This window comes from Carettochelys insculpta, chromosome 9, assembly GCF_033958435.1.
Source record: "Carettochelys insculpta isolate YL-2023 chromosome 9, ASM3395843v1, whole genome shotgun sequence".
NCBI lineage: Eukaryota > Metazoa > Chordata > Testudines > Carettochelyidae > Carettochelys > Carettochelys insculpta.
This window is the reverse complement of record NC_134145.1, coordinates 61,893,671-61,907,477: the sequence shown is the minus strand read 5'-3', so window position 1 is coordinate 61,907,477 and position 13,807 is coordinate 61,893,671. Positions and strand designations below refer to the sequence as shown.

General features: G+C 49.6%; 1 long non-coding RNA gene across 1 annotated transcript in view; it reads right to left on the bottom strand.

Moving 5' to 3' along the window:
* LOC142018001 (uncharacterized) overlaps nucleotides 1-5,204 on the bottom strand; it is a 126,681-nt gene extending 121,477 nt beyond the window's left edge. The window contains exons 1-2 of the long non-coding RNA XR_012646646.1: nucleotides 5,104-5,204; nucleotides 4,115-4,451 (exon numbers count right to left, since the gene is read on the bottom strand). This is a non-coding gene — a long non-coding RNA (uncharacterized LOC142018001). The remainder of the gene's footprint in view (nucleotides 1-4,114; nucleotides 4,452-5,103) is intronic.
* Between the last annotated feature and the right edge of the window lie 8,603 nt (nucleotides 5,205-13,807).

Genomic DNA, 13,807 nt, shown 5'->3' with positions numbered 1-13,807 from the left:
AAAAGTGGAATCAATATTTCACAGCTATGTCCACACATCCACAATGGATCCAACCACAGCTCAAGTTCCAAACACCCCCAAATTCCATCGGGGCATCTCAGCTTCCATGAGAGAATTAAGGGTGCAGTAGTCCATCCCAGCTAACTGCTCTGCAAAGAAGAAGCCAATAGAATAACATCTGAATAAACATGGCCTCCTCTTCATCTGTGGTGCTCGTTAAGGGAGAGATTGGCTTTGAACTCTTCCCTGATGGAATGATTAATGAACGTAATGTATACCACTTACTTTCCCCCTCCACTTCCAGCAGCCGCACACAGCATTACCAGTTGAGGTGATCATGACAAACAAAGCTTTAATTCTTTATTAATATTAATCAGAGACAACCTTTCCACTGACACCCAAGCATGAGTGTGCTGGCAGGGAAAGGATAATGCAGCACTAGTGACATTTCTTGGGTTGGCTTTTTTTCTCCCTTAGTATGGGTTAGCAACTCCTTGTACAAACAAAGGAAAGCTGAAGCTGATTAAATAGCAGAGTTGGATCGTAATGAAAGAAAAGCCCATTGCAAACATGTGGCAATTGTTTTAAATGGAAAAGCAGAGAGAGGTGGATTTCAGGTTATACCGTGTTGGCACGTCTCATAATCCTGGCTAAGGCGGCATTATGGCTTTTCATCTGGCTTTCAAACTCAAACTGAATTTTATCTGGCCCTGCCGGCTGAGAAAAAGGCTTAACCAGCAAGAGATGCCCCGTACGCCTCTCTCTTTGGCCTCTAGGAGTGGCATCATTAATATCATGAGTTGAGATGAAAGAACTTTAGCTCCTTTTAAAAGAGAGGTCAAGAAGGGAACTTCAGTGCCAACTGTTTTCTCTCGCTCACTGAACTCCAAGGACATCTGGGGCTATAGCTAAGGAAGGAATACAATCTGAGGTAGTGTTTCTTGATCTGTGGGTCATAAACCTCAGAGGGGTCAGGAAAGAAAAGGGGGGTAGTGAGGTGTTGAAAAATGTATTATGATATAAAGCAAAGAAAATCCTCTTTCCCCATATACTCTTTCCTCATGTACTCTAACCCTTAAAGTTCAAGTACTCTGTGAAGCTCTCTAAACCCAGACTCAAACAAATGGTACGGGCATAACACTGTTTTCACAACCACCACTTTTTATTCTATTTATAGTAGCTGTGAAGGGGTTGTGATAATATTTGACTTCGAGTAAGGGATTGCCAACTTGAAAAGGTTGAGGATGCTGGTCTAAAGCTTAGTGTGCATTATATGGAGGTCAGGGTCTGTGATTACACCGGTCTCTGCCACCCTTGGAAGTTATGAATAACACTCTGCGCATGGAGTCAGTAGACCCATTTTCAGTTCTCATTTGGGTACTCATGAGCTGTATTACCTAATGTAAACCAGTTCAATCCTTGGTTGCCTCTTTCCATCCCTCCCACCCCTTTGACTGTTTTGACTATTTAGACTCTGGGTGTGTACATATAGCACTTAGCCCTGGGTTCCCGACCTATCTGGGTCTTCCAAGAGCTATTGTACAAGAAATAATACTACATAATGCAGCAGCTGGGACGTACCTGTACTGCACAGTGGCTTGGGGAAAAGTGGAGTCACTTTAAAAATAAGTCACATGTTGACACACTCTGCACTTCCTGATGTGATTTGGGCTGGAAAATACTAAAATCTAATGAGAAAAGCTATGCTTGGGTATCCCCAACCCATGCCCCAATCAGAATCACTGGAATCCTGGCAAGATTTTTACCCTGATTTCTCCACCAACCGTAAGCAGATGAGTTCATGGACCAGTCAATGATGTGCATGCTGAGAGAGACCAGGTGCTTCGCAGCTCTGAGATGTGCCTGTCTCTATGACCCAAGAGGCCACCTTGGCTCAGATTCTCTCTCTACCCTCCACAGTATCTACCTCTCCCCCTCGTTTTGTGTCATCTGCAAACTTGCTGAGGGTGCAATCCAGTCCCTCATCCAGGTCATTAATAAAGATGTTGAACAACACCAGCCCCAGAACCGAGCCTTGCGGCACTCCGCTTGAAACCGACCGCCATCCAGATATTGAGCCATTGACCACTACCCATTGGGCCCGACCATCAAGCCAGCTTTCTATCGATCTTATAGTCCAAGGATCCGATCCATATTTCCTTAACATATGGACAAGAATCTTGTGGGAGACTGTATCAAAAGCTTTGCTGAAGTCAAGGTATATCACATCCACTGACTTTCCCATGTCCACAGAGCCCGTTACCTCGTCATAGAAGCTAATCAGGTTGGTCAGGCAGGACTTACCCCTGGTGAATCCATGCTGGCTACTTTTGATCACTTTACCCTCTTCCAAGTGCTCCAGAATGGATTCCTTGAGGATCCTCTCCATTATTTTCCCAGGGATTGAGGTAAGGCTGATGAGTCTATAGTTCCCTGGATTGTCTTTCTTCCCTTTTTTAAAGATGGGCACTACGTTTGCCTTTTTCCAATCATCCGGTATCTCCCCCGATCTCCAAGAGTCTTCAAAGATAATGGCCAAAGGTTCAGCACTCTTTTCCCAGGCAGTCACCTCCTGTGGCCACAGCCCAGGTTCACAGTGCTCCATCTCAGACAGGAGAAGGCTTGACAGAAAAGGAATGCAACAAGAATAAGGACCTGGAAGATGGATGGCAGCCTGCAGCCATCCCTAGCTGGCTTTGGAAGAACCCTTAGAATTCAGGCTCAAAGTGAAGAGGGGATGCAGCATGCTCCTGGATATGCCCAGGCAGATGAGCCATCAAGAAGAAAATAGCTATCACCACAGGAGTGTGGAAACTATGGGGAAGTCCCCAAGAGCTGATCAGGAATCAACAAAAGCTCTTCAAGAAAGCAGGCCCTGCTTATTGAATATCATCCACTGAACATGAGCCTCCAGTGTGATTCTACGCACTTAGTCAGCTGAACAAGAGCCTCTCAAATAGGAACGGGTGGTCCATACTACCTCTTTTTGTAGCCGTTGGTGCACCTGTTACTGGAATAGCATGTTAATTTCTGGTGCCCACAACTCAAGAAGGATGTTGATAACTTGGACTCAGAAAACAGCCACATATTGTTTAAAGAATTAAAAACCATGCCATAATGATATATTTAAAGAATAAACAGATGGATAATAGATGATCACAGCCTCTCAGTGCCTCCACAGTGAACAAAAAATTGATAGTGGGCTCCTGAGTCTAGCAGGCAAAGGTAAAACATGTTGCAGTGGATGGAAGTTGGTAGACAAATTCAGAAATAAGGCAATATTTTAATACCAGTGTGTGTATTTTTCTAAAAGATATGCTTTGATTGGAGCAGGAAGTATTCCAGGGAAATTCTCTGGCCTGTGTTATGCAAGTCAAACCAAATAATCCCTTCTGGTCTGATAATTTATGAATCTCTGAAGACCTGGGCAACACAATACTGAAGAAAGCCCAACTAAAAGAAATTCACTATCCCCTCAGAGCAAGCTAGAGGACACATCAGCTTGACCGGCTAGGGCATTCATCAGCAAGGACAAGGAGCATTTCTAAGAAACACGCATTTGCAGAAAATTTTCCCACGTCACGAAGAAAAATGTTCATTTAGTTTTGGTTTAAAAAAAAAACCTTCTTCAGTCACAAGATTTATGTCTCATCCACAGACCCTGCTGGGTTATGCATAATAACTATCCACTCTCCCTGGGTCAGTCCAGCCTGTCTCCACACATGCCCAGATACATGGTTATGGGCTACCAACAAAAATCTCTAGATGCAACAGTGTGAATTCCTCTCTGCCTTTCATATGGGTCTTGGAATGACACCAGAGGAATTGAGAATGTCTGAAGAAGTTAAATTGCCGAAGCAAAAGATTTACAGCACCTGGGGACTGGGCCAGAGACAGTTAACTTCAAGTACAATGTCCAAAGCAACGCGTAACTACCAGCATGTGCTAAGATTGGCTCAGAATGGTCCCAGAAAACTGTGAAGGGAACCAGTACAGGAGGAGAATGCCGCCAGTGGGTCTATAGATAATGCAGCTACCTGCTGGAGTGGAACCAGCTCATTTGTGTGTCAAGAGGCGAGGAGCCCAGTGTGCACAAGGCACATTAAACTTGTACCTTACACATGTCAGGAGCCTTTCTGCCGCAGCTGCCTTCCCCTCCTCTGCTCCTCTCTGCCATTTGGTCTCCTCCCTCATTTCATCCAGTCCATTGGCTTTTGTATTGTCTGCTTCTCTCATGCGCACCACATCTCTGTTCCGATTCCTTAGCCCCAGCTTTATTTGCTGATGCTTCTCTTGCAGGAGGGCCTGTGTCCGTCTGTGTTTATTTCCTGCTTTTCCTTGCCCTACTTCCTCAATGGGTCTGCCTGGCACTAATTTCTGCAGCCTCTCGGAGAGGAACCTGGGTTGAAAACCACCAGCCTCTCAGATGAGAGTTCTCTCTTCTTCCCTCTCTGAAAAAAATAGATTTTCATTGAAATCAACATATCTTTCCGAATCGAATAGGTTTTCATGGGACCAATAAATTTTTTCAAAACAATGCATTTTTATTACAACATATTTTTGTTCAAACCAATACTTTTTGACAACCAGATATTAATGACCCAGCCAACACTATAAATTTACCCCCAAACTATGTGGTTTCTCATAAAAGAAAATAATTTTTCTTATACAAACACATTTTATTTGAATCAATCCTCTTTTTTTTTTTTTTTATAAAAAACATCAGATATATTTCTGAGGGCGGGGGGGAAAGGAAAAGCTCTTTACCTAAGCTAGGAATGTCATCCCATTTAAAAGAAAAAAACCAAATACATCTTAAGATATGAAATTGGATCCACCTTAAAACAGTTGTCATCCACTTGATAACAACTATCAATTCAAAACTAAACTTTGACTTTCCAGTCACTGACAATGCATTTGTATAGAGTCACTGGGATATTTGTAGGTCCTACAAAAACAAGCTTCATGCCCCACTCCCATAACTAAGGGCACGTCTGCACTGCAGCTGACAGTATGGCTGCAGTAACACAAGATCGAAGCTAGTACACAGACATCTACTCAGATTGGTAAACACGCCCCAGCGGCCATGCAGATTATCCTTACCAGCATCCATGGTGGCACTAGCCAACCCTAGTTCAAGAGGCACGTAGAGCAATCCCCCAACCACTGCTCCCATGCACCGAGGAGCACTGTGTGTCTTCGCTCGCTCCAGTGCAAACGGAGCACAGAGTGGAGGGATCAAATGCCACAAAAGGAGAACTCTCCTGGCGCACGCAAACTCCACCCCACCACCCCCTGTACTTTTCACGGGCATGAAAGATTGTGCATAAGGCAAGGCATCCGAGTCAACTCTCAGGGCTGTGCTCAGTGACAGTTAGGAGGAACCTTTGGGGCAGGAGAATGCAGCCCAGCCCCTTCCCTAAGATCAGACCTGCAGACCAAGCCACAGCTTCACAGCCCTGTCCACATGGCTCCTCCAAGAGGGCCAGCCCAGCACCCCAGCCCAGCCTGCTGCCCCCCCAGCTGGGAGGCTCTGTTCCACCAGCTGTGTGGCCATACCCTGAAAGACTTTGTGTAACAGCGCCATCTAGTGACTCCTGCTGCAACAGTGCAATCACCAAGTGGTAAATTCAAAGGCCGGGGGAACCCTTAAACCCTGCCTAACAAAGACCCTACAATTTCACCCACTGCCTGTACTCACTGCAAACCTCCCTGCAACCGTCCCTATTCAAGGATATTTACAAGAGCAGGGTTATTAAGAGGCCAGGGTCCTGGCCAGGTTCTGCTGCTTTCTTCCAGTTGGATATCAAATTCTTCCTCGCTGAGCTCTCCGCCCAAATCCCCAAAGATATTGGCACACCTAATGTGCCTAGAAGCAATAGGAGTTAGACAGCTAAATAGCTTTGAGGAGCTGCACCCTTGTCACCAATGGAAGATGACGGGAGCAGGAAACGTCTGGGATTTCCCAGGACTGAGCTCTTCTAGCTGCTGTAAAAGGCTGTTTTACCCTCTGTCCCAGACGAGCATGGAGCTTCAAGATGCTTCAGGATAAAAGTTGCCCGATAAATGTGAACTACGGAGAGCCAGAAAGGAACAATGACTAAAACTGTACTTAGGATACTACGGACTAATGGATGGTAAGAGGTGATTCTGTTCCCCCTCCATAGCATTGCTTGCACAAAGTTACTGCCCCCACACATAATGTTATCTGGGGGGGTTATGGTCCCATCCTGAAAGGTGCTAAGCACTGGAGCTGGACAGAGTACAATTCCACCTCACAGCAACTTCCAAGGTTTCAGTGTTGGTTTTCACTCTGCATTGGAATGAAAACAAAACTTTTGAATGTTTTGGTGAAAACAGAATTGTGTCCAAATGCTCATTTTCTGATTGAAGCTCGAACTGTCCCATGTGGGAGGGGCACATGCATATAGCAGTGTGCACAGGCACTGGGATATCTTCAGGCCTTATCTGTCTGCAGTTTTGATGATCCTTTGTACCCAAGGGGATGGGATCACCACTTCGGCCACACTGCAATCAGAGATCCCCACCACTTGTTGGCTTGGATTCTGTGGCTGACCCATGGACTGTGAAACACAAGGAGCTTTGCTACCAATAGGTAGCTGTTCCCACCCCTTCTGTTTCAGCACACCTGAGCAAGGGAAGCAGTACACATACCTCTGATGGGAGCACAGCAAAGGATATGCAGCTCCATCAGGAAGTCCTGCTATGGCGGAAGCACAGTCAAGGAGCCCAGAGCAGCTCAGAGAACCCAGACACATAGTTTGAACATCCATAGCGTCTCATTTAGTGTTCACAGGGGTGCGGCGTATTTTATGGGTGGAGTTTGACAGTGCACCTCCCTTCTTCCTCCCAGTCTGACCACTAGTTAAAGATTGAAAATGCTAAATGGAGACTGGGCCAGCATCTAAACCATTACCAGTGCGGGACTACTGCCATTAATGCTTCCTCATCACACCTTCCTGGAGAGTTTAGACCTCCCAAGTAGTAGGTCACCACCAATAACTTTGGGAGAACACGCTACAGCTGAATACATTTGTATCTCTGAAGTCTATCCTGATTTTGATATTCCACACTCTTTCCTCAGTTTTCTTCTATCACTTCTGCTCACACCCCCATCTGATATTTCCCCTTCCTCTTTCATACCTACAACCCTCCATCACTTATGGACAATCATCTGTTCTCTTCCTAGAGAATGCTCCGCCAAGTGACTCATTTATCCTCCTGGCTCAGTCCCTGTAGTCATCTGATCAGTTTGCTTCCCTTCTCTAAACGGCCTCCAGTATTACAACCATACTTCTGAGCTGTCTAGAAGGAAAATAACATTGCAGAGGTGGTCACCCAGCATTGCAGAGACAGGGTCTTTATCGCCTTACTCTGTGACATATGCCTCAATCCAAAACTGCACTGGCCTCTTAGGAACCTGATGCACTGCTAGCTTAATTTGCCACCCTCTGTGGACCTGATCCAAAGTCCGCTGAAGTCTGACTCTTCCCATTGACCTCAGCAGGCTTTCAGTCCGGCCCCAGGACCCTGATTCACCTTTCATTGACTTCAGTAGCCAAACTGTCCATTGATGCCTGGGGTGAAGAATCAACCCCAGGCATCTTTCAACACTGCAGCTCCTCCTCCAGATGTTTAATATGACAAGACCCATAGGAACATACTGGGGCAGATCAAGGATCCATTTACCATCATAGATGGTAGCTAATCTCAGTGCTTCTGAATAAGGTGAAAGAAACTCCATCATATACAATTATAGGATAATTGCCCAAGGGAGAAGTACCATTCTAGCCCCAAGCTGCCAGTGCTTGGTGTCAGAATTTCACTATAACAGCACCTGTGTTACCCCCTGCAACTCACGAGGGTCCATGGAGGAGGAACACAGGCAGTTTCAGACTCCCAGCATTACTTCTCGTAGGCAGAGATCTGCATCTCTGCTCCTCTTGATCAGGTGGCTCTCAGAAACAGAACACCCTTCAATATGCTGGGATACTTCCAGCAAGCCAGCTTGCCTAAAGGCCAGCAACTGTGCCTTGCTTTCTCCCTGAGGGCTATAAGCAGTGTATGCTCAGCCATTACAAACTGCCACCCAGCCCCTGCTCAGTCGAGTTCCTCTATGTTAACGACAAAAATCATTGTGCGAGAAAACATAAAAACTCATCAAAAGAGCTAGATGTTCACTAGACACCTCAGGGATCACTCAGCTTCCACATGAGTAGACCAATGTCCTTCTGCATGTGCCGATATCCCATGGGACAAAGTCTTGCCCGTTTGCTGAATCAAAAGGAATATGCCCAGTCAATTCAAGCTCATCCTGCTATCCCGAAGGCCCTCCCTTTGTTTCCTAGGGTACGTCTTCGCTACAGGACGAGTGACCATGCTGCTGTTGATCTTCCGTAGTTTGATACAGCTCAACTCCTAGGGATGCGCTAAATCGAACTTTCAAGGCACCTGTGCTGGTGCCAGTACTCCTGCCTCATCCCTCTGTTAGCAACAAGGGACGTCAATGGGAGAACATGTTCCAGTTGACCTACCTTTATGGAGAGGGTAGGAAAGCCGGAATTAGGGTATGTTGACTCCAGCAACGTAATCAGCATAGCTAGAATTGCGTACCTTGATTAGACTTTCCCCTGCAGTGCAGATCTTCCCCTAACAGGCACGTCTACACGAGCTGGCTCTTTCAAAATAGCCGGGCCAACTTCAAAATAGCGCCCGGCGTGTCTACATGCGCTGAGCACTATCTCGAAGTTGAAATCGACATAAGGCAGCGAGACGTCAAAATCGCTATCCCCATCAGAAGATGGGAATAGCGCCCTACTTCGACGTCCCACGTCAAAGTAGGGCATGTGTAAATGATCCGCGTCCCACTACGTCGAAATAGCAGGGTCCTCCATGGCAGCCATCAGCTGAGGGGTTGAGAGACGCTCTGTCCAGCCCCTGAGATCTATGGTCGCAGTGTGCAGCAGACCCTTAAAGCTCCCCGCCCCCTTATTTCCTGTGGCAGGAAGCTGAGCACATGCAGGCAGCAGCACAGACACGTGCACAGCCTGCATGCCCTCCAGATGCCCCGGTCCACCACCCAGCACCCATGGCAGCCAGCCAGCCCCCCAAGCACCCACAGGGCACCCCCCTCAAGGGGACCCAGGACTCCCAGCCATCCAGCCAGGGGGGGAAGAGGTGGCGGGGCCCCTCCACATTAGACACCAAACTCCGGGACCTGCTGGGGCTTGAGGGTGAGGAGGAGGTGCTCCAGGTAATGGGGAGCAAGCAGCGGAACGCAGATGTGTTTGCCCAGATGGCCGAGGGCCTGGCTGCCCGGGGTCACCCTGCCTGCACTCCTGACCACATCAGGAGTAAGGTCAAGGAGCTGCAGCAGGGTTACGCCTGGGCCCGGGACACGGCCAGCCAGTCTGGGGCCGCCCCCCGCCGCTTGCCCCTTTTACAGGGAGCTCAGGGAGATCCTGGGCCCCCGGTACACCACCTCCGCCCGGCCACCCCTGACACCTCGGCCGATGAGCCCCAGCAGGCCCCGGAGCCGGAGTCTGGCCCGGAGGCTAGCCCTGCACCCCAGGGGCCCTCAGAGGAGCCTACCCCGGGACAGCAGAGGAGGAGGAGGAGGGCTCCAGTGATGTGGGGGCTCCTCATCAACCTCCCCTCCCACAACTCCAGCAGCGTGTCCGCCCGACAGGTGTCTCCTGACCATGGGAGTGGACCATCAGGTATGTACCCCAGGTGCACACCCTCAGGTTAAGGGGCGGGGACAAGGGACACAACCAGGGCCCTCCACACACCCAGCTGACCACAGCCCACCATGGCCCAGCCAGACCACGGCCCCGAGGACAGCAGTGGCACATCCCTCAGAGCCCATCAGCACCTGCCCCCCAGGACAGCGCCATGCCCCATCCTTGGGGATGGGGGGAGCAGAACCTCAGAAGGGGTCCCCCGTGGGGGGGATACCACACCCATCATCATCATCTCTGGGGGACAGGGGATGGGGAACCAGCAGCGGAGGGGTGAAAGGACATGGGCCATGGGTCAGGGCCCAGACTAACGGCTATCTCCGCTCTTCTCCCTCTATTCCGCAGCCGCACCATCTGAAGGCCTCGACAGCACAGACACTGCGTCTGTTGTGCCGGACAGCCCACCAGGGCCATCGCATCGGGACAGCTCAGCAGCAGAGCAGGGACCGGCCCCAGGACGAGCCCGCCACCGCCAGAGCCAGCCATGGGCAACCGCTGACCCCCCGCTCCTCGCCACCGTCGGCGTCAGGTGGAGGTTTCACAGCACCGACTGCAAGTGGAGGAGCACCAGCTCTACTTGCATAAGAGAGCACTGGCCTGGTGCCAGGAGGCTTGAGGGTCCTTCATGAGGACTTTCGAGCGAATCACCTAGCAGATGGCCCCCCGGCCACTCCAGCCGCCATTCCTCTCAGCCGCCCTCCACCTGTCCTGGAGCCTGCTGAGGAGGGGGACCGTGGGGCTCAGGAACCAGCCCGGCCATACCTGCCAGTTCTCCCGGCTCCCACCTAGCCTCGACGGGGCCTCCAGCCCAGACGTGGGTTGTGCCCCCCGCACGCCGGGCGCTGGACAGTAGGGGCAAAGGAGGCCAAGGACTGGGCCCCCCAGGTCCCACTTTGTACATATTCCCCCTCATTAATTGTACATAGTTGCCTTGTCCCACCCCCCTTTAGTAGCTGTCCCCCCCCAATGTACACAGTTCCCCATTAATGTAAAAGTTCATCATTTTGTTTCAAGAAGGTTTGGTTTATTTAAAACAAAACAAATGTGTGGTGGTGTGTGCTCTTTGGTGCTCAGTGATGTGGGCGTGGGGGCAGGTAGTGTTGTGGGGGGTGTGGGGGGGCAGTGGGTGGCTCACCAGCTGGCCCTGCCAGCGTTCACCCCGCAGCCTGGTCAAAATGGGCCCGCAGGGCCTCCCGGACCCAGATCCCCTCATGGTCAGCTTGGCGACTGGGGGTGGCGGGTGGCTGGGCGTAGGCCATGCCAGCCTCCACAGCACAGCCCTGCACGAATGCCTCCCTCTTGCTCTCCACCAGGTTGTGGAGTGCGCAGCACGCGCCCACAACCTGGGGGATGTTGGGGAGCCCTGTGTCCAGGTGGGTGAGGAGGCACCTCCAGCAGTCTTTGAGGCAGCCTAAAGTTCTCTCGACCACCTGGCGTGCATGGTTCAGGCATGTGTTGAACCGCTCCTGGCTGGCACTGAGGTGGCCCGTGTAGGGGCACATGAGCCAGGGCTGGAGGGCGTAGGCCACATCTGCGACGAGGCAGAGGGGCACGGTGGTGTCCCTCAGAGGGATCTCCCAGTGGGGGATGGAGGTCCCTGGATCAGTAGCTGTCTGGAGTGGCCAGCTTCCAGACAGCGATGCTGACCCATTTCTCGGTGGTGAGGGCATGTCGCATGGCGGTGTCCTGGTGCCACAGGGCAGGGGTGAGCCACTGGCAGAGCTCGAGGAACGTTTGCCGACTCATCCGGAAATTCCGGAGCCAGCAGTCATTGTCCCACTCCCCAAGCACCAGCCGCTCCCACCACTCTGTGCTGGTGGGGTACCTCCATAGCCAGCAGCGCGTCTGGCGGGGGGAGGCCGGGAGGGCTACATGGTCTGGGGCAGCTTCTTCATCCCCTGAGCAGGACAGCTCATCTTTATCTAGGAGGCACTGGGCAGCCTCCTCCATGGCACTGAGCAGAGCGGCCACTGCTCCAGGGGCAGCTGTGTGGGCTTCTGTCTCCTGCTGCTGCTGCTGCTGGGGGTCCATGCTGCATGCATGGGGTGCAAGTGGTTGTGGGCTCTGCAGACCTGTGCTGTGCAGGCCGAGTCTACCTGGGAGGGGCCCTTTAAGGGAGCGGCTTGCTGTTGCCCTGGAAGGGCTAGTCTGCCCTGTGACCCTGTCCGCAGGCTTTCCTAGTCCCCTTATTCCGCTTGTGGCTGCCTGTGTGTGTAGACACTCCCCTGCGGGGCCTATTTCAATTTAGTGCTGTCCTACGTCGACGGCACCAGCCCTGGAGGATGTGTGGACACTACGCGTCGAAATAGCTTATTTCGATTTCGCTACGTTGAAATAAGCTATTTCGATGTAGCATCCCAGTGTAGACGTAGCCAATGTCTGGAAAACTCAACCTGAACCACCATAGGCAAACCACCCAATGGGAGTTACCTCCCTGGAGCTTTTTGCAGTCAGGGACTACAGTAACCACCACACATTCAGTTTCTACTTCCTGGAGGATCGGAGGTAACTAAAGATATACTTAGTCCTTGGCCCACATTGATATATTAAACATTCCTAAACTTAATAAATTCTGGTTCTTGGCATGTGGATGAAACATCTGTCCCACTCAGCTTATGCCAAGCATGTGAGTTCATATCCTTTGTGTATTTTTATCATTTCTAATGTCACTTCAGATGGCTTTATAAGTCATATAAATACTTAGCTATTTTAAACCTACTTTGCTCTTTGCCGTTATAGCATCAGGTGGCAATGAGTTCCACAGATAAACTATGCAGCAGGTAAAAATGTTGTTCCTTTTATCAGTTATAAATATTTTGCCTTTTATCTTCATTGGCTTAGAAAGAAGGGGGAACACTGGTTCAGGCTCGCAGTCTCCTAAACCATGCATCTTTTTAAATACCTCCGTGAAGTCACTGTTTAGTGATCTCACCACTAAACACCAAAGTTCTACACCCTTTATTTTCTCTAGGGAAACCTTTCTGAGCCTCTAACCATTTTTGCTGCCCATTCAGTCCTAGAATGTCCTTTGTGAGGTGGAGCTTAAGAGCATAAGAATAGCCACACTGGGTCAGACCAAAGGTCCATCTAGCCTAGTGTCCTGTCTTCTGACCATGACCAGTGCCAGATCACAGAACAGGTGATCATTGAGTGATCTTTCTCCTGTCATCCATTTCCAGCCTCTGACAAACAGAGGCTAGGGACACCATTCCTACCCATTCTAGCTAATACGTATTAATGAACCTATCCCTCCTGAATTTACCTAGCTCTCTGGCAGGAGCGACCAAAGCTGAACCAGGATTCCAGGTGAGGCCTATCAATGTCACGCACAGTACCACTACACTATATGAAGTGTTACTCTCAATCTCTTCTTTAATAAACCCAAACTTGTTTCCTTTTTGGAACACAGCTGTGCCCTGATCAAAGGTTCTCATGAAGCTCTCCACAACAGTACCCAGGGTACTTGATCCAGAACTCCCAGTGGAGACACTCCCATTGACTTTTAGAGCTATGGATCAGGCCCTAGATTCTTTCAGCCTGAGTTGTCCACTATTGGCATAGTCATGGTTTTATCACTGGCTGAGGTTTTCACATGAGATGGGCAAAGGGTCTGCAAGGGGGTTCTTTGAAGACTTCTCTGTGGCTCCCAACGCTATAACAGCAAAGTTCAAAAAAAAATCCTGATTATTTTTGATAAACAGTGAATGTCTAAAAGCCCAGCAATTGTGGACTCATATCTAAATAGCACATGATATGTGATCTCCAAACATTAGATAACTTCACCTTTAATATGTGCAGTGCATTGTGGGTTATCATACTGTATCTGTGTTTTGATCGTGTTTCTTATAAAATCTTCTTCATGTGCATTGTGGCTCTTGAATTATTGAGCTTGTTACTGAGTTCAAAAAATAAAAAAGGCTCTTCTTGCTATTCTGGTTGCCAACCCCTGTGATGGGCAAATCGTGCATTAACCTGTTCCACTCCTTGAACTTCACAAAGGTCTGTCTATGGCTCTGGACTTCTCGGCTCCCTCAACACATTCTGAT